Below are 21,055 nucleotides of genomic sequence, written 5' to 3'. Positions count from 1 at the left end.
GCAACAGGAATTAAGAGGTGCAGTAATTCTACTATAGCTTCTAATTCTGCCAACTCCTTGATCCAGTCCAACTTGGATTGCTTTGTAGTTACAGTGGATGGCTCAGGTTTAGAAATGTTTGGCTGAACACAAGCTCTCATCTGATGATGAGACTCTACTCCCCTGCAGCCCAGGGAAGGAACAAATAATCTTTGTGGGAGTAAACACCTTCCTGTCCATGTGTACATGCATATTTACTTCTGAATAAAACCAGCTTTGGGGGATTTAGAGATAAATTGTTTACTTTTGACAACACACAAATATTTGGGAAGTATTTCGGTAGAAACTTGAAAAACTTCATCCAGTTCTTTCATTCCATTTTCAATTCACTGGTTCACTAAGGATACTGTAGTCTGCAGAGAAATCTGCCACATAAGTAATGCTTCAGCTGATGGAGTTGATAATCTTGTCACTGTCAGAGATTGTAAATAAATACTGTAGCTACTTCTGTTTGAAGAATGGAGTATGATATTGGTGATGATAAACAATGGAAAATACTCAGTGTGTAATGGTGTGATGTGTAAGAATTTCATAATTGTATTTAGTTGTTGTCCAGATGATAAACTTCCAATCTTTTTGAAACGGAAGAAAACTAACTTAAAAGGAAAGCAATAACATAGCTGCAAAATTAGCAATATGTATTTGTCATATTACAAGGTGAGAGAAAGAGTAGCAAGAGGCTGCAAGTGCCTCTGGGAGGTTTCTTCTGTAGAGAAGAAATATGAAAGTAAAGGGCCACAGGAGGTCCTGGGGCTCATTCAACATTCCTGGGACAGTCTAAGGTCAAATATACCAGAGATGAGTACCAAAAATTAAGTTAAGAAGTAATGTTTATGGACTTACAGCTATGCTTTGTATAACTCAGGATTTCACTGTTTTACAGCTGCTGTAGGAGAAAGAAGGAAAGTAAAATGCTGGAAACTTTTGTTTAGGGAAGCTCTGAAAATTATCTGAGTTTCAAGTTAGCACTGAAGTTACCTTTCAGTGTGAGTATCATAAGTGCTGTAGTCATGTTCCTTCTTTGTATGGAATGGGCAGATTTGGAGGAGGGAGAGAGGTTGAGTCCCTTCTAAACTCCTTTCTTTCTAGATTGATAATATGAGGATATGTGATCCATGTGAAATCAGATCATGTTAAAAGCAGACACAGAAGTTTTAGATAATCTTCTAACTAGGCTGTTAGCTTTTGTAGTAGTCACTTTTTCTCTTTTGTCGTTTATTCTTCTGTACAAACCACAAAGAAGAAGGAATTATATAGCTTTTTACCTAGTTAGATAAATGTTCTGAGTCTCATACAACTTTTTTCCTGATTATTGTTGTAATAGAAATGTTGGGGTTTGTAAGAGTAGATAAAATTTGTTTTTATAAATTATATATGATGATGAATTACATTAAAGAAGTTACACATCATATTTTTATTGTGATCATTCCAGATTCTATTTCCAGTCTTTTGTAGCACCACATGATATGATAGATATGATAACTACATGTAGTAGTACTCCACTACTCTATGTTCTTTCATACAGGAAGAATGAAAAAGATCATTATTGAAGCTAATTAGGGATGTCTACTTTCTAAACAAAACTTATTTTACATGATTCATTTGTTTTCTGTCAACTGCTGCTTGTGAAGTACCCATGCCTGTTGAAGATGCAGCACAGGACTGTCCTTCCAGAATATTCCAGGTGTCCCAAACAAAGGCTTGAGGATTATTTTTGCTTTATACTACTCTACATGCAATTGCAGTTTGTTGTTTTGGTTTTTTTTTCCTAGTGTAGCAGTTTTGTATCTTTTTTCATATCCATGACACCAGTACAACTTTTAACTTGTGTTTCCAACTACATATTGTTTCCAGAATAAAACCAAAAATTCTGGTAGACTTAAGTGATCTAAAAAAAAAATTACCATGCATTTGGAGATTTGTATGAAGTAAGATAACTGCTTTTGGTTTCAGTACAGGTTTATCAAGCTATTCAAAGAATCATAAATTTGGGAGAGTGAATATTTGCCCTTCCTTGCCAGTGCTTTGGCATGGTTTATGCCTTGATTCAAAAAACAAAATTGAGCTTTCTCTCCAGCTACCTGAGCCCCTCTGTGCCCTACAGCAGTTAAAATAGGAGGATGTTCAATAGCTGCATATTACTGCATATCAGGTTTTAAGTGGCTTCCTTTATTCACATCAGCTTAATAGTTTCTTTTCCCTTCTCATCTAAGACTCCATTTTTCAATAAATAGCCTGTTCTCTAATATGAAATAAGATTATTGACTCTTGTTACTGAGGCTGATGAAGCTCTGCTATATTACTAGCAGTGAAGAGCACAGCTCTGAAAATCTTCTTGCTTTTCATATAAACTGTGTTTGCATCAGAACTAACTCATCAGACTGAGAGAATATTGTAGCATATTTTGTATTGTGTGTTGTCAGCAATATCTGCATTTGAGTAATGCTAATTATTCATGAAATGGAACATAACACTGGTAAATCTGGTCTAGTATGTGTGATAACCACTCCTATATTGCATTTGCTTTATTTGTAGGCTGTGTAGTTAGCTGAGGCATAGTAGATGTTCAAAGAAATCTGGAAGATGCTGAAAAATACAATTTGCAATTATCTTCCCTTTCATAAGTTCAAAGTAATAGTTGTTGTAATATAATAATTGTAATAATTGCAATATAATTCAGATGGCTACTCTTAAATGTGTTGATACAGGAATGATGTGCATTGATTTTCTTTCATAATTTGCAAGGGATGTAACAGAAGGAATAATATTGCTGTTACAACTGCCCTGCCTGTCCCTGCACAGGTGACAGAGCAAGGAATCCTGGAAGTATTTCCAGATACACAAAGGACAAGAATGTGACCAGAATAGTCAGCATGGATTTAAAATGGAAAATCCTGCTTAACCTACCTGACAGCCTTCTCTGATGAGATAGCTGGCTTGGTGGATGAGGGGAGATGGCTTCAGTAAATGGGCAGTGTTCAGCTCTTTTGTTTTTCCAGGCTTGGAGGGTTGTGGTCAGCAGCACAAGGTCCAGTGGGACACTGGTTACCAGTTACTGGTAGGGGCCAGTACTGGGCTCAGTGCTGCTTAATGTCTGCTTTAGTGACCCAGCTGATGGGACTGTGCACACCCTCAGCAAGTTTGATGATGGTACAAAACTGGGAGGAATGTGTGACATCCCAGGAGCCTGGACTGCCAGCCAGAGGGACCTTGGCAGGCTGGAGAAATAAGCAGAGAAGAGGATTCCGGGTCCTGCAACTGGAGAGAAATGACCCCATGAACCTGGACCTACTGGCGGTCAACATCTGGAGAGTAGCACTGCAGAAAATGTCCTGGAGGTTTGCATGGACAGCAAGTTGAGCATGAGATAGCACCATGTTCTTGTGACCAAGAAGGGTGATGTTTTCTAGGCTGTCTGAAGAAGGGTGTTGATAGCAGGTTGTGGTCCTACCCCTCAGCACTGGTGAGGCCATCCCTGGAATACTGTGTCCAGTTCTGGGTTTCCCAGTACAATAGAGAGAGACGGACATACTGGGGAGCATTCAGGGCAGACCACAAAGAAAGGACAAGAACATCTGTCAGATGAGGAAAGACTGCCTGAACTGGGACCATTTGTTTTAGAGAAGGCTCAGGGGGATTTCATCAATGCAGAAAAACATCCAGGGAGGGTGTGAAGAGGATGGAATTGGGCTCTTCCTCAGTGTTACCCAGTGACAGGACAAGAGGCAATGGCCATAAATTGAAATACATGAAATTCCACCTGAACATAAGAAAAAGCTTCTACAGTGATGGTGGTCAGGCTTCCAGGAGGGGTTGTGGATTCTCCATCCTTGAAGAGAGTTAAAACCTTGACAGGACATGGCTGTGGGCAACCAATCTGTCTGAGCCAGGCTGAGGAGGGGGGGTTGGGCATCTCCAGCAGTCCCTTCCAACCTCAGCTATTCAGTGATTCTGAGAAAATGTATTCCAAAAGGGGGGAAATGGATGTGTATGTTCCAAGCAGAAAAATTACAGACATATTGATAAATTCCATGAATTAGGAAGATGAAGTCAAGGTCACTTGCAGCTTTTCTTAATCAAGCTGTAGGGAAAATCCTCAGGTTGCTTATTCCTTGGTTACTGAGCTTTGTTAGCAGGTTAATAGACCACAACTATTTTCAGGCTCAGTTCATTAGGAGGAAAAGACTTAATGAGGTTTTGGAAGCATTTTTCAGAGTTAAAATGGATTGTTTCAAAGAACCATTGGTGTTTTAAATGTTGACATACTGGCTGGAATATTTTTACCCCTTTTATGGAATGTCAAAGCTTTTGTTTTTTAGTAAATTTTAGCCTTAAAATATATATATATATATATATATAAATATATAATATGATACAGATGACCTCTTCTTATATTTGGTCTTCTCTAGAGTAGCCTGTCACATCCACTCCTATCTAAAAAATGCAGACAGCTTAAAATAATCTCTTGCAGGCTGACCTGCTCTGTTTATTAAGCAAGCACACTCTGAGCCCTGTCTGTCTGCAAAGATGGAGGGGGGAAGAGGAGGAGGGCAGGAGGTGGGGAAGCATCTACTTTCAAAAATAGAAATCTCAGAAGTACTCTATATTTGTTGGTCCTCTAGACAGTTTCTCATTTGCTATGAGCAATACTTTGTAGTTATCTGTTAGACTCTTGGCAGTTTTGGTTTTTTTTTCTTTGTCTTGCCATCTGACTCTTGTTGTTTTGCCTGGTAACCTGTTTTGCTGCCTCATCAAATTCCCTGTTATGAATGGAGTTTGGACTCTGTCATGCAAGGCAGCCTGGCAGGGAAGGGGGGGGGGAGGATGGGGGAAATAGGAATAGGAAATTTTCCCAGATGTTCCACTTCATCTTTTCTCTTTCATCTTATTACAAAGGGGAGAAATTTATGGGGACAGCTTCAGGAATAATAAATAAATAAATAATCAGGAAGATTTGGGGATTGAAATGTCTGGAGATTCCTCTGTCATCTTTAAAACCAGTGAAATTCAACTGCCCTGGCCAGCTTCAGGAAGGGCAGGGTTACATGTCAGCAAATGTGGAGGATCAAAGCCTGCTGCAGCAATAAAGTTGTTTCAGAAATATAAACTACATTTGTAAACATGTTCTTAAGTGGTTATTCCTAAGAGGGGCAGGAACACATGCTTTCATTTCATGTACTTTTTATGAGGCATATTTATATATCTATTTATATATTATATATATATACTGCATGTGCCTTAGAAGAAAGGGGGAGTTCAGCTGTCTGTGTGTGACATCCTTCCTTTTGTCTCTTGGAGATGAAAAAAAAGTGATCTTCCTTCTTGTTAGTGATGATAACAGCTAATTATGTTTGGGTGACTGACAGATTAATACTATTTCTACTTTGCCTTTCTTTTCCAGTTGGCTCCATAGCACCTTGCACAGATATTTGCTTAATTCCTCTTACTTAGTGATGAATGCTCCTCTCATACTATGTATAGAACCCAGAATGTGACTTGGATTTTCCCCTCCAAGTGTTTTCATCTTTCTTCAAAGTAGTATTTATTTATGTTTTAAACAGCAAACATTTAGAAGTACTTTCTTCTTTAATGTTTTAAAATTCAGAACAAACCTGTCAGTAGATTTCTCAGTGATTGCCTGTTGTGTTCTCTTTGGCGAGCTTTTTTTTTTTTTTGGAATTTTGAAGGTCAGAGTGAGCTGCAGGTTTCATTCAAAAGAATTTTAAAGGAGTAGATAAACAGATGCAATATTCCTACCCCTTTGCTTTACATATGCTAATTGTAAGGTTACATTTGGCAATGTAACCTTAGCCTTGGACAGACTTGTCCAGTGCTTAGCCCTGGACAGACTGGAGAGATGGGCTGACTCCAATGGGATGAGGTTCAACAAGGCCAAGTGCTGGGTCCTGCACTTTGGCCACAACAACCCCATGCAGCGCTACAGGCTGGGCACAGAGTAGTTGGAGAGCAGCCAGGCAGAAAGGGACCTGGGAGTCTGGATTGACAGGAAGGTGACCATGAGCCAGCAGTGTGCCCAGGTGGCCAAGAAGGCCAATGGCATCCTGGCATGTATCAGAAACAGCGTCACCAGCAGGTCCAAGGAGGTGATTCTGCCCCTGTGCTCAGCCCTGGTAAGGCCACACCTTGAGTCCTGTGTCCAGTTCTGGGCCCCTCAGTTCAAGAAGGATATTGAGGTCCTCGAACAGGTCCAAAGGAGGGCAACCAGGCTGGTGAAGGGACTCGAGCACAGATCCTATGAGGAGAGGCTGAGGGAGCTGGGGCTGTTCAGCCTGAAGAAGAGGAGGCTCAGGGGAGACCTCATTGCTCTCTACAACTCCCTGAAAGGAGGTTGGAGCCAGGGGGGGGTTGGTCTCTTTTCCCAGGCAACTCTCAGCAAGACAAGAGGGCAGGGTCTTAAATTGTGCCAGGGGAAGTTCAGATTGGATATTAGAAAGAATTTTTTCACGGAAAGGGTGATCAGACATTGGAACGGGCTGCCTGGGGAGGTGGTGGACTCTTCGTCCCTGGAGACATTTAAAAAGCGACTCGATATGGGACTCAGTGCCATAGTCTAGTGACTGTGGCGGTAGCTGATCAAGGGTTGGACTCGATGATCTCTGAGGTCCCTTCCAACCCAGCCTATTCTATGATTCTATGATTCTATGATAATTGGGAGCTTTGTCTGAGGAGGAAGAGTGGGTGATCTGTGCCTTTCAGCTTGCTCTGCAGGGCAGCCAGCATCCTTGGTACTTTTAGGTTTAGGATGGTAACCTTGGGTCTCTCTCAAGTTGTGTTTGATAAGAGTTTGAACAGCTTTCTTAAACTGCAAAATAGAAAGAAGTGTTTGAAATACTTTGTTTTGCTTGGTCTGGTGTTAGTGTGTGCAGCCAGGATAGATTTTAAATTCCTGAGGAGTGTTGTTCCTGGGTGAGTTAGGAAAAAAACTTACCTGTGACAGGATTGGTACCACATTATAATAGTGAGTTGTTGGGGGTAATGTTTTCTATCAAGGTGATGAAATGATGCAGCTAAGAAGTTAGAATTAAGACTGGATGTTGATGGAAACTTCCTCCTCCCCATCCCCCCCCTTTTTTTTGAAGCTTAGCAGTGTCTGGATAAAGAAAAAACTGTGAAAAGATAAAAATTGACAGGCTGCATATTGAAATGATGTTGACAGTGTGTTTTATGAATCAACATGATTTTGTCTTGAACCTCTGTGCTGATATTCCTGGTGCCTTTGTGTTTTTTTGTTACTGACCTCACACAGGAAACTCAGTGGAATTCTTCATCGTGCTAGGGGTGTGTGATTTACTCTGAGATGCTGCGTGTATGGCTTCTGGAACTATGCACTAAAGTAATTATTTCATTGCTGGAATCTTCAGGTTTCCTGGTTTAACAAAAGTAAACTAAAGCACAATCTGAAACCAGACCCATGGCAGTTGCCAGTGGAACAGGTACAGGTCTGCAGAGCCAAAAATGAAAACTTAAGTGAGTTGTGATGCCAGGTATGTTTAATAACACTTTGCAGAGATGTAGTTTGTTAGTAATATTTTAAATAAAAGTAATATTTTAAAGTAGTATTTTAAAGTAATATTTTAAATTAAAGTAGTATGTTAAAGTAGGATGTTAAAGTATTATGTTAAAGTAATATGTTAAAGTAGTATGTTAAAGTAATATTTTAAAATATAAAATCATCCTTGTAGTTCAAGGAGATTAAGATTTGAAAGTTAATTTAAAAATGAGAAGGACTAAAGAGAACTATTCCAGAAGGATCTTCCAGAAGCATAATCATACAGATACTTTGGATGAAAGGTTTTTTGTTCATGGTCTCTTGAGGTTTAGACTTGTGTGTAGATTGCTATCAGAAATTATGGTATCTTGGAGTACTGGGGTAAAAGAAGATTTCTATCCTGGTAAAACTTCATTTGTTTTCTCTCTTTGTGGATATCTTACTGAAGTGCATAATGAATGCTTCACTCATCTGGTTAATTTTAAATTAGTTGTGGTTTTGGTTTTCTTTTTTCTTTGGAGTGAAATATAAATAAATCTTAACTAAAATGAATTTATTTTTGGGTTTTTTGCCAGAAAAAAGATCAGTCCCTCACACCATGTGCCCCTCATTGTCTTCATCCTCCCTTTTTTTGAGCTTTCTCCTACTCTTCTCTTTGTTTTACCTACTAATGCAGTATTTTCCCCTGTCATTTCTTTTAAACTGACAGATCCAGGCACAAGGTTTTGTGCATATAATCCACATGGCTGCTAAAGAGAAGAAAACTGAGCCCAACATGCACATGCAAAGCTCCTGGCCCTGCTGGTGCACACATTGATAGCTGGTGTGCATTTTCAGCAGGGATGTTCAGATACCTCCTAACTGCAGTGATTAATTGATCCAATCTTGCTCAGGCTGTGTGTAAGGCTGCAAAGCTGTTCTTTTGGTTGTGGTATAGACTTAGAGGCACAGAAACACTGGTTAGGGAATTGTAATTTCAGTTAGAATTAATTGGTAGTGCTTAATTTAATTACTTTCTTCAGCAGTTGTCTTTAAAATTAACTTACTTTTGTCTTCTTCTTTTTCCTTCCTTCTCCCAACTCTATGCCTGGAGTGTTAAAACTTACATTTTCTAATAGACAGATTGTTTTTTTTATTGCTCTTACTGACTTCTAATTGTCAGCTTTTTGCATACAGATAGCAACCCCTCTTATTTTTGCTCAGGTGTTACCACTTGTTGCTCTGTCCTTTTTACATGGTACTTTTCTCTTTAGTGCTTAGCCCAGCCAACTGCCCCATGATGTTGGGCATGCTAAAACTTGTAAATAGCTTTTATATTTGTATTTTCTTTAGCTAGGAGAAAGAGAGCACAATGAGGGCTGATGTTTCTCTCTATGTTTAAGTTAGAGTGCTGTGTAGTGACCTTGTTTCATAGCATGGAAGGAGGCCTTTACCAGTATCCCAGACCTCCTGAAGTCTCTATGATGGGTGTGGGTTGTTGGTTTTATTTGAACACTCACGGTTCTTGTGCTTCCTTCCAAATGAAAGATAGAAATGTCTGTAGAGATTCAGATCTTTACAGCCTATCACTGAATCTTAATTTAATCCATCATGTACAAACCACCTTTTTTTTTTTAAATTCAGACATTATGAAAACTACTTATTAATCAGAAAACATCTGGGTTTGATACTGATTGATGTTTTTAAAAAAGTTTCACTTGACCACATATGCATTCTGTCAAGTCTTATTCATTCCTTCTCTGGAAGCAAATGTTTCCAGCACTGCCTGCATGTCCAGTGTCCAGACTTGGTATCTACTTCATTGCCTTACATGTTATTACATGTTGATGATAGCTAGAATTGGAAATAAATTATATATTTTTTTTTTCTCCTATTATGTGAATGTTTTGGTTTCTAAGTTTCTGTATTTGATGGGGATGAAGTAGAGAAGTGCACACTTTTTCCCCCATGCCTCAGAGCACCCAGTTGCTTGGTACTTTTGGTATTTCACTAGGGTGTTGATTGCTGAGGTTTCATTCTGTAGACTTGTTGCAACAGGATTTAATTTCCTTCCCCGCGTTAAACAGAGAATTGAGGACTTACTTCTTAGTGGAATCTTTAATGATACTGCAAGAATACATAGTTATGGATGTTGCTTAGAAAACCAGAGGGATATTGGACAGAATGTACTCATTTTTTAAAAAATAAAACAACTTTTCAATAAACAAAAAACCAACCTCCTCACCTCAAAACCCCCACAATCCCTAAACAACAGCAAACCTAGCACAAATGCCACCAACCAAAACCCAACTCAAATTCAGTTCCTTCTGAGAGTATCTCGGGGTAGAAAGATATTTATTGTGTTGTGCTGTATAGCTGCTCTGGGTGGTTTTTTCTGGTTTTGTGCTTCAGTTCTCCAGCTTTCCACAAAGCAGCTTTTCTCCAGTCGACTTAGAATTTTTATGTTAATGTGCACCCTTCCCTCAGTCACTTCATACTGGCACTGGGGTTCCATAGAGTTCAATGGGAATAATGCCTGTCTTGTTTAGCTTAAGCACAATATGCTACTATAGTACTTTTGCCCAAGTTTTTTTCTGCACACAGTAGTTCTCCTGGGGTATTGAATTCTGCCCCATTCTGAAGTAGAGGCATTGTGTGTGCAGGACAATTGGGGATCAGTAAATTTCATGCCATTATTGTGAGTTTGTTTAATCACGTGCATTTTTCTAGCTTAGTTACAAATGTTGTTGCTGATTCCTGCTTTAGAATCAGTTTAACTAAAACTTAGTAAAAATTAAGGAATTCAATGTATACTCATTCAAGGTATGCCCTGTTTGACTCTCAAATATGAAAGTAACTTCCATTAAGATGTTTAGGTTTGTTGGTTTTGGTTTTTTTTTCTTCAGATTTTAATTGCTATTTTCAAACTAGAAAGTTCTAAAAATGCTTTAGGACAATATTAAATGACTGATTTATTTTTAAAAAGTTGACTTAGAGGGGAGAAACTTCTTCACCTCCAGATGAACTTAGTTTGACCAAGCATGTAGGCTTATAGCAACCATAATGTGAGCTGCTTCACAGACTTCTGAGGAAACTTTATTCCTAGAGAAAACACAGAATAAGGAACTACTGTTTTCCAAAATACTGTTTTGAGGGTTTCCTGCATACAAGGTCACCTCTTGGATGCAGTTGGTAGAAGGCTGGATTGGTTCAAATAGGAGAGAGATGCTGAAATTTCATCTGAAATGAGGAGAGGGGACAAATGGGGACAGGTCAGTGTTTTACCTGAGAAATTTGACTATAGATTTGTGGCTGTATTTCTTTTAAGAATAATAGCTGAAAAGTAAAATAGATTTTAAAAAAATAATTGTAGTTTGAAAAATGTTTTATGTAGTAGCACAAAGCTACTGTACATTCTCTTTTCCATATTAATGTTCCATTCACTTATCTGTACTAAAAATGTGTATCATAGAATCATAGAACTGGCTGGGTTGGAAGGGACCTCAGAGATCATCAAGTCCAACCCTTGATCCACTCCCGCTGCAGTTCCCAGCCCATGGCACTCAGTGCCACATCCAGGCTCTTTGGAAATATCTCCAGACACGGAGAATCCACTACTTCCCTGGGCAGCCCATTCCAAGGTCTGATCACCCTCTCCAGAAAGAAATTCTTTCTAATCTCCAACCTAAACCTCCCCTGGCACAACTTGAGACCTTTTGTGCCCTCTTGTCTTGTTGAAAGTCGTCTGGCAAAAGAGCCCAACCCCCCCCTGGCTCCAACCTCCTTTCAGGGAGTTGTAGAGAGTGATGAGGTCTCCCCTGAGCCTCCTCTTTTCCAGGCTAATTTGTGATATTTAAGGTCTTGTTTGTGTTTACTCATTTTCTCACTTTTTTGTCAGTGTGTAATTGAAGGATTGCTGACAGCTCCCTGAAATTCTCTCTAGGGTATTATTTGAAGTAGATCATTTGCTAACTTGAAGGACACGAGGAAGTTTACATATTTGTTTTGTCTTTGTTCTAACAGGAGGTGGATGGATTAGCACTTAGTTGTAACACATGGTATTAACTATTGAGCTTAGGTACAGACCATTCTTATTGATAGGAACAGAAACATTTAAATAACCACACAGCATAGTGGACATTTTAAAAAAGTCCCATAGCTTCCTTACTTTCCTGGAATAAAGTATAAAAGAAAGTAGAGTAAGGGATGCTGGAAATGTTGTAAAGTATCTCCTCTGACTGCCTTGGATATCCCAAAGATGTATCTTGGTAGAAGAGAAAGAACTGATGAATGATAATTTGGGAAGATATTAGGAAGATACTGGGGTAAAGAAAGCAGCAGCAATGAAACAGTGGTGACATCAAAGAGGATGAAGCATTCAGCGAGGAAATTACAGCTGAAAATGCAGAATGGAATCGAACCTGAAGTGACAATTTCTAGTTAAGAAGTCTAAAACAGAGAGACGTGCTTTTAAAGTCAGCTGAGTGGAAATTCTTTGTTGGAAAGCTGAACTTTTCCAAGGTCTACCACCCCAAGAAAAGACAAGGAAAATAATATTTAAGGAAAAAAAAAAAGAGGAAATGGGTTTGGGGGGAGTCAATTAAGTAGGATGTTGCTTTGGTTTCAGGATGGAGGCTGAACTTGCCAGGACCAGATAGATCACTTCTTGATAACAGATGATTTCGAGCAAGAAGTCAGATTAATGCTGAGGTTGACAGAATGGTTTTAGGCATCAGTGAGCAGAAGTGAGTTGGTGTGAGTAGAAAATAGAAGATAGTGTGGACTTGTGGAAGCTTTTGGCTGATGCTGAGCAAAGCTGTTTCCTTTTTCCATCTCTGTAATTGCCTGCAAATTAAATAAATGGTTGACAACCACGACCATCCTAACTTTGTCTGGCATCTTAATTTACCTTCTTGGCCTGATTACATTCTGAATAGCTGGATGGACACCCAGTACCTGTGAACGTTCCAGACCCAAAGGTGTCATGATCCTAACACACGTAAATGATCTGGCTTGTGCTCCTTGCATGGCACAGACATGGATTGGGAAGCAAGAATTCTAAATGAATTGGTGAATACTCAGTTCCTCGTGTGTGGAAATGGTGAAAAAGAGGAAGAAGCACAAAGTTTCCTCAGCATGTATGAAAAAAATGAGAGACTGACAGACTCCTGGATTAGAAGGAAAACACTGGAATAAATATAAATGTGAGCTGTGTCATAAGAGGCAAAGAATTCCTGGTGTGTGCAGGGAGCACAGCAGCACTTTCCAGAAGGCTGAAAAATCCTTGAATGGAAGGAAAAGAGTCTGTTTGCTGTTTATTCTGTAAATAGGCATTTGCATAATGAAATCTTCCCAGAGAAATGTGGTCAGCCCACTTAAGGATGTGATGAAAGAGTGATAGATGCTGAAACAGCAAGTCAAAAGACCTTCCCACTGCTGGGGTTTTTTTTCCTTGGCATTTTACATAAGATGAGCAGATTCCTGAGTAAGACTTATAGGAAAAAGGAGACTGAAACTCTGCTACCTTCTTTCAAGAGGAATGACAAAGTTCCTTAAAACAGTTTTAGCAGTTCCCCATTTTTAGAGCAGTCTGGTACATTTTGGTAATTTAAATTTCTGTGGCTGCAAATGTAATCAAGGCTTCTGAAGTGCAAGGAGCCTTTTCATGTTTGCTTACTTTTGATTACTTTACAAGTTTGCACCCCGGTTTTGGCCCACATCACTGCCTAAGTTTTTTATTATAACACAGTTCTATAGCTTAGCAGGGAAAAAACCCAAAACTTGCTTCATATAAAATCCTAACTATTGACCAGGAATGTAGTCTGCATTTTGGAGAGCTCTTTATTCTCTAGGATGAAGTTTTTTGGGTTTTTAAATTATTTTTTTTTAAATTTGTTGTGTTTCCCAGATATCATAGTCTACAAAACTATAAAAATCTGTACATATATATATATATATACAAGACTATAAAATCTCTACTTAGTCCAATATAAGACTGTAAAACAAGGTTCAGAGTAATTGAAGAGAAAGATGAGAGGGAGGTTATAATTATATTTAATTTTATAGATAGCACTAAAATTTTTATACCTTACTATTATGTTTTAATTATATTTATTACTACTATTATATTTAAAAGTTTGCATACCTTACTAATACATACTATCACAAAATCTGCTTTCCAAATCTCCAGTGTAAAATTAAGAATAAAATTGGTTTTGTATAGGAAGATTGTGTGCATTAGGGGTGTTGTGGTCATCATAGATTTCAGTGCATTTTATTTCAATATGGAATTTCTGTTTAACCAAATCATAGAATCATAGAATTAGCCGGGTTGGAAGGGACCTCAGAGATCATCTAGTCCAACCCTTGACCCACCGGAGCAGTTGCTAGACCATGGCACTGAGTGCCACATCCAGTCTTTTTTTAAATGTCTCCAGGGATGGAGAATCTACCACCTCTCCGGGCAGTCCATTCCATAGCCTGATCACCCTCTCCGTGAAGAAATTCTTTCTAATATCTAACCTAAGCCTCCCCTGGCACAACTTAAGACTATGTCCTCTTGTCTTGTTGAAGGTCGTCTGTGAAAAGAGTCCAGTTCCCACCTCGCTACAGCCTCCTTTCAGGTAGTTGTAGACAGCAATGAGGTCTCCCCTGAGCCTCCTCTTCTCCAGGCTGAACAGTCCCAGCTCTCTCAACCTCTCCTCATAGGGCCTGTGCTCGAGTCGCTTCACCAGCCTGGTTGCCCTCCTTTGGACCTGCTCCAGGACCTCTACATCCTTCTTAAACTGAGGGGCCCAGAACTGGACACAGTACTCGAGGTGTGGCCTAACCAGTGCTGAGTACAGGGGAAGAATCACCTCCCTGGACCTGCTGGTGACGCTGTTCTTTTGATTCAGAGGACAGGAAAAAAGTGAAACATCTGCTCTCAGAAAATAACTAATTTAAAAGCTCTTGAGGTGCATGCAGTGATGTGGGATGATCTTTAAGAGCTCAGAAGTGATCCAGAAGTGCATGAAAATGAAACTACAGATGTCAAAAACTGGCCCATAATATTAAGTTGGTGAAAAATTTATGAAAACCTTGGGTTCATTAGTGTAGATACTTGGTAAGAACTAATTGATAGCAATAAGAAGCTGGAGAACAACAGGCCTGCAAGGCTGGCTGTCCCAGAGGAGCCTTTTTTGTTCCAGGTGTTGATGTTCAGTGGCAGATGGTCCAGGCTCACCTGTGTGTGTTTGGAAATGTCAGAACCATGCAATAGCTCTTGTAAAAGAAGGGAATCAGCTTTTTCAGCATTTTCTCTGGAAACCCTGGAGTGTTGGAGGAATTACTTGATGCTGCTGTATATCTGCAAAGCAGCTCCATGGAGCATTTGCCTGGTGATGTGGCAATGAAGGAGTTGGAGGATGACCCTTTGCTGTCACAGTTTTAAGGCTTTTCTATAGGAATTCTCCAGAGCATCACCAAAATAGTGGGTTTTTTCCTGGATTAGTATTTTCCCATAAAAGAAGCTGGAATAATTAGTTTTGTATGAGCCTAATAGATACAGGAATTGCAGTATGAGTATGTTGAGCATGCCTTGAAGAGGTGTTTCAGGTGGAAATAGCAGAAGTGTTGTTCTAGTGATGAGTGCTTTGCTGTTTGGAGGAATTTGGTGATCTCTGGAAGTTGGCACAGTGTGTGGAGGTCTGTGAGCTCATTCCATGGAATCCAAGTACATGCTTAGGACAATGCAAACATCTTGACTTCTCCAAAGTGAGCATGGCAGAGTTAATACCTGCTCCTGACAAACATATTTATAATAGAAGCACAGAAAGGAACTTTCTGCTTAAAAATGGCTCTGTACATTTCAAAAGCTCTTTTGAGTCATGGTCAGAATCTGAAATCTGCTTCATGAAGTAGGCAGCTTCAGCTGTTTAATAGATTTATTGTTCTAGCTTTTTCCTGAGTGGATGTAAAGGCTTTATTTTGAGCCTATAAAAACTGAAATTGCCTTTTATGAATTTTTGTGCTTACTCTGAAGTGTCAAAGCTTGCAATCTTCTCTCTTTACTGAACAGTTTCTCCTCTTCCATGACTTCATCCCTTGCTCAGCTCCAGTGCAGCATCTGAACTGCTACCAAATTTCTACCTCTGAATGTGAAATAAGTCAAAACTTTATCACATTTCTCCTTCCTTATCGACCTTCCATTAGAAACCATTCCTGCAGATACCCCGGGAGGCTCCAATTGCAATATTCATGTTTTCTTAATAACTGAAATCAATTTCATGCAGTATATATAAACAGCCTTGTGCACAAATCCCCCAAATACTTGAGATACTGTCTTTAGAAAATACAGTGCTAACTTGTTTAAATTGTATGAAAATAGATTTTTCTATTAGAAATCACAAAGTTCTCCAAGTTTTAAATCCCAGGAGATTGGCTTTTATGTGTATAAATAATTATGTAAGCACTTCTAATGTTTTTGTATCATTCCACCTGAAGCAATTTGTTGTATAATGTGAAGTCAACATTTTTTACACTGTTAGGTTTTTCTTTTATGACATCAGGCAGGACCTTTCTTAATATTATGTGAGGTTTGGGGGATTTTTTTTTCCTGGTTTTCTCTCTGTCTGCTCTTGGGCAGAAAGCTTTTGAGTTGGAATTTCTGAGAACCATGTTGTGCACTGAGCTAGAAATATGACAGAAAAGATCATTTCAGATGTGACTAATTCTGGGAGAGGGCAGATGATGTTCTTTTCATTGTTCTAAAAGGATGGCATCTACTTTGGTTATTTCTTCTAAATTGTTGAGCTGCTCTTTGTTTCTGCTGGTACTGGTGCTCGTTTTCATGCAACAGGTTATGAAGCAACCACTGACTTCCCTTTTGGGTTATGCAAATGGTTCTTTAGTCAGTACCTGGTGCTCCTTTTCCTTGTGTTTGAAGGATGTGAATGTGGTGCACAAGTCCTGTCTGTATCTGCCTGGAAAAGGGACTTGGTACACTTGTTATTTACCAACTGGAAAATCAGAGTGTTCAGATAAGTGGATCAAGGGTTGGACTTGATGATCTCTGAGGTCCCTTCCAACCCAACCAATTCTATGATACTGTACAGTGGGGTCATAATAGGAAGATTCTGTTGGGCCAGGGCAAAGAAGTTGTCCCTGCCTTAGGGATTATAATGGTTAAATTGGAGTGAATGCATTCAAGGAGGAAGGGTCATTCAAGAATGAGGGGACATCTGACAGTTTTTAAGCTTGTGGACAGTCCTGGTTTTTCCTGAGCATTCCAAGGCTGTCCAGCTTGCTTGGGAATACCACTGAAAATTATTTTCTGTTGGTTTTGGGTGGAACTTGATTCAATGCAACATTTCAGTCTTTAACAAAGTTTTTTCCTAGAAGAGTACAGGTGATTTCTTTACACTTTATTCTGAACTCTTTTACTGATAGGTTCTATTAGCTGGGCAAAAGCACGTGGCATGCAAACAGGGTTTTTACTCCCTACTTTGTAAAGTATTATGCAAAAAAAAAAAAAAAAAAGTATTATGCAAAATTTCCTTGTTTTTACTGGTATTTGTATCAATCTTGTTTCTGAAATGCCTATGTCATTGTGTGCTGCTGACTCTTCATCCTTAAAAATTCTGTAGGAAGGAAAATTCTGTATTATCAGTATTTTAAGGATGGGAAATTGAAATTAGTATGAAATGTTAAGGCACAGAGATAAGTACATCTAAATACTTTGAGGTAGGGAAATGTCTTATTCAGTCTTCATACCTTCTGTCCTGAAGAGGTAATTTGCATGCATATAAATTATGTTCTGGATGATAATTTAGTTTTCCTGTACAAACCAGGTTGTTTAATGCTGAGTAAGTAGGGTTCTTTTTTTGTTATCCTGCTCTTTGACACCAAGATTCATGAATGGAAAGAAAACAAAGACACTTTAGATTCTGTTCGTTTAAAAGTTTTGCTGATAAAAGAACTTGGCTGATAATATAGAGCTTCTATTTCCAATTAGTAAGGACTCAGTCTGCCAGAAATTATATTAGTTAACAAAACCTATGAGGAGTTTGGTATTTTGGTGGTTGATTTTGGGTTTGTTTTTTTGTTTTTTTAATTTGCTTTTATGATTAATAAGTGGTCAGTGCTTGCAGATGTTTTTTCAGCCCCCTGGAAAAAATCCTTGGCCTAAGAAATTCATATTATTCAGATCTCTTTGTTTTCCCTCATTAATTCCATTACATTGTAGGTTTTAGTGTATTTTGTTGGGTTCCAGAACTTCAGTTAAAAATAGCTGAAATGGTTTGGAAGAGTGAAAATGAAAGATTCTTGGAGCATGCCAGTGGTAGTTTTGCTATTGATTTCAACATAATTGGGAATTCACTCTGCTACTTTATGTGACTCAACCTGAAAAAGATGTAACTTCAGTTCCAGTTTTGTAGTAAAACTCCAGAGAGGCTGCACAATTGAGCTGTTTATAATAGAGCTGTAAGAATAGGAGGATATCCAGTTTGTTCTGGAAATGGAATTAGCCTTAATGCATCTCAGTGTCAAAACTTGTGCTAATGGAACAATAGAATATTGGTATTAATATTCTAAGGAAATGCAGTGCTCAAACACTGAGTCACAAATTTATTTAAGTAGGGTTTTTACTAACAGAAGGTTATTTCCAACTGATTAAAAATCTGTGACAGTAATTTTATTGTCAGTAACAGCTTTATATAAAACATTGATGTTCACTGAGAGTGAGTTTAGTTTTCAGGAAAAACTTGAACTGTGGTTTTTAATAAAACAGCATGAATTAAAATAGAATGCAAATATCAGGGAAAATAATAGGAGACATTAAAGAGAAGCTACTGGTACTTTGAGTATTCTTTGGTACATGTTACACCAGTGAAAGGATGTGTGTTGTATCTGCTTTTTGGGGTCTTTTTAATAAATGTCTTTAGTATATGAAAAAAATCAAAGTAATAGTAGTGAGATTAATGGATGGAAGGTGTGATTGATTATATTACTGCCTTCTGAATAGCTAAGATGAGAGGTGGGGGATCTTGACCAGAACACAAAGTGTCCAATATTTTTGAGAGGTTTGTTTTAGTGTTAAATCTTACACAATTTTTCCTGTAGATGATGATGAGATTCTTCTCAACCTGTGACTAGAGGAGAGCAGTGAGGATTGAGGGTCTCTCTTATAAATAAAACACCTTTCACTGAACAGTCCTGAACAGCTGTGGGACTCAAAGTCCTGTTCTAAAGATCCCTTGATCCAAAGTTACATGTTGCTCTCTGTCCATTTTCTTCATTAGAGAAATTAACTTTATTTTATTTTTTTCCAATCAAAATCTTGCACCAGTCCCAAACTGGTGCAGTTCTGCTGTTTTGTTGAGAAACATGATGGTATCAGAGCAGCACTGAGAACCCTGCAGGCTGCTCTCACTCTTGCAGCTCCTTCCCACCAAGTCCCAGCTCAGCTGTGGTGTGATTGCTGTGGGGTTGTTCTGTGGGTACATTTCTGTAACTGTGTCCTTTCAACAAAGGGTTCCTTTCAGGTTCTACTCTTGAGTTTCTCCCTCAAGCAAAGACTAGAAAAGTGAAGAAATACAGCACAGCTAAGGAAGGGTGCAACAAATACCACACAGCAGCTCAGATGTATTTCCATTAGGCAAATGAGGGGCTTCCCATCCTTCTCCTGCCTCTTGTCTATGTCTGCATATTAATCAAGGATCTGAAACATGCAGATGAGAGGTAACCATTTATATGGTAGCAGTTATAGCTTTAATTGGAAATTTGATGTATAATAATTCAATTTTTTTTTTTTCATGAGCTGTGCTCATGATTTCTTCATTGTATTATTTCCAATCCCTTTTCCACAGCTGCAATCTGAATAAGGGGTTCAATTATAGCTGGAGTTATCCTTGAATATTCACTGTGGTTCATGAAAAACTTTGAAAGAAATGTTCTATTTAAAGACAATTATCCTTCAATGTCATGTTTTTCTAAAGACATTTGCATGAAAACAAGTGCATGAAGAACTCACTTTCCTTTTCCTTACTCCTGTCTGCAGGAATATTTCTCCTGTGTGACATCTTTAGCAACTGTCACATGATATGATATCAAAGCTCAGTGTGACCACCATTTTCTTGGACATTTAAATGAGTAGCATGGCTTGGAAGCTAAGCATTACTAGCATTTTGGTTCAAACTGCAGAGTTGTGATCATTAGGGAATCAGTGCTGTTAATAGAAATACATAATATATGTAAATTTAAAAACATTTGCTAATGTGGTCTGTTTTAAAAAATAACATTAAACAAGGTTGAACTTGGATTATAATTTTTTTTCATTTGATTCTCCTCTTTTTCTTAAAAAATTACCTACTTTTTTCCTAGTTTCCTAGAACATGACACCTGGTGACAGATTTGTTCAGTGGGTGCTCTGGTCCAGAACTTGTGAAAATACAGGCAAATTATGAACCATGTTAATTTCTTTTTGCACTTTTCTTCTTCTTTGCACTTGAAAGTGAAGAATTTTTTTGGAAACTTGAGATTCTCATGAAATAGCCAGTTTTTAACCACTACTCTGCTGTACTGGCAAAACACAGAACACTTCAGCCTCCCTATATCTGTCTTAGTAGCAACTAACCAGGCTCTGAGCACACAGAAAATGCTGTGTAGAGTCAACTGAATACAAATTAAATGCCTGATCTTCAGTTTTTGGCATAGTGCTCCCCCTTCTACTCCTTTTTTATCAAATTCCACTTCCCTTTTTTTTTTTTTTTTTTTTTTTTTTAAGATGAGCAGAGCTTGAGAGTCCTGGTTTTATAGAATTGTCATCGGGCTCAATAGAAGAGATAAATGCCTTCATCCAAATTATGCCTTCTTTTTAGGGTGATAACATTACATAATAACAGGGGCAGCTTTCCAAAGTCTTGCTCAACAAAATGATCACCGAAAGACTTCTTAAATAATTCATTCCCATCCAGGCTGACACGAGGCAGCCTTACCAAACAGCCTCCTTTTGACAGGGTAGCCCAACACTACACTTCTTATTCATTGCCCTGCTGTTGGCACAGGAAGGTTTGTGGGCATGGATCCAGGTCCCCAGGAAACTTGGAATCATTCCATGTTAAAGAACTGTAACTGTGGCTAACAAACCAGCTGCTGTATTGAGCTCAGAAGGAAGTCTTTGTAGCTGGGTGGAAGGAACTTGAGTTATTTGCATAACATCCAGCAGCCTTAGTGGGAAGGGTTGGCAGGAGCACAACAGCAGGGTAAGCATCCAGCTTTTCTTTTCTGACCATATCTGCCAGTGATTCTATTCTTAAATGCTGGAATGAGAAGAAAAGGGAGGGAGATGAAGAACTGGACCAAACAGACTGTGCAGGTTTGAAGAGAAGGGTACTCGTGATCAGATGGACAGCATGCTTTGTGGAAGGAATAGTTTATCAAATTCAGCAAATCAAAGCAGTTTATCATAAATAGGATCATCTATAAGGGAAAGTTTGTGCTCCTAAATTCTTACTGTAGAGAAAGAAGAAGCTTAAAGAAGAATCA

The 21,055-nt window shown here is 38.7% G+C and overlaps 1 protein-coding gene across 4 annotated transcripts in view; it reads left to right on the top strand.

Moving 5' to 3' along the window:
* The window catches only part of SIPA1L2 (signal induced proliferation associated 1 like 2), a 124,450-nt gene that overhangs the window by 23,952 nt on the left and 79,443 nt on the right, over positions 1-21,055 (top strand). The window lies entirely within an intron of this gene.

Source organism: Calypte anna, chromosome 3 (genome assembly GCF_003957555.1).
Source record: "Calypte anna isolate BGI_N300 chromosome 3, bCalAnn1_v1.p, whole genome shotgun sequence".
NCBI lineage: Eukaryota > Metazoa > Chordata > Aves > Apodiformes > Trochilidae > Calypte > Calypte anna.
Note: the sequence above shows the minus strand (reverse complement) of the source record. Positions and strands in the feature narration are given on the sequence as shown.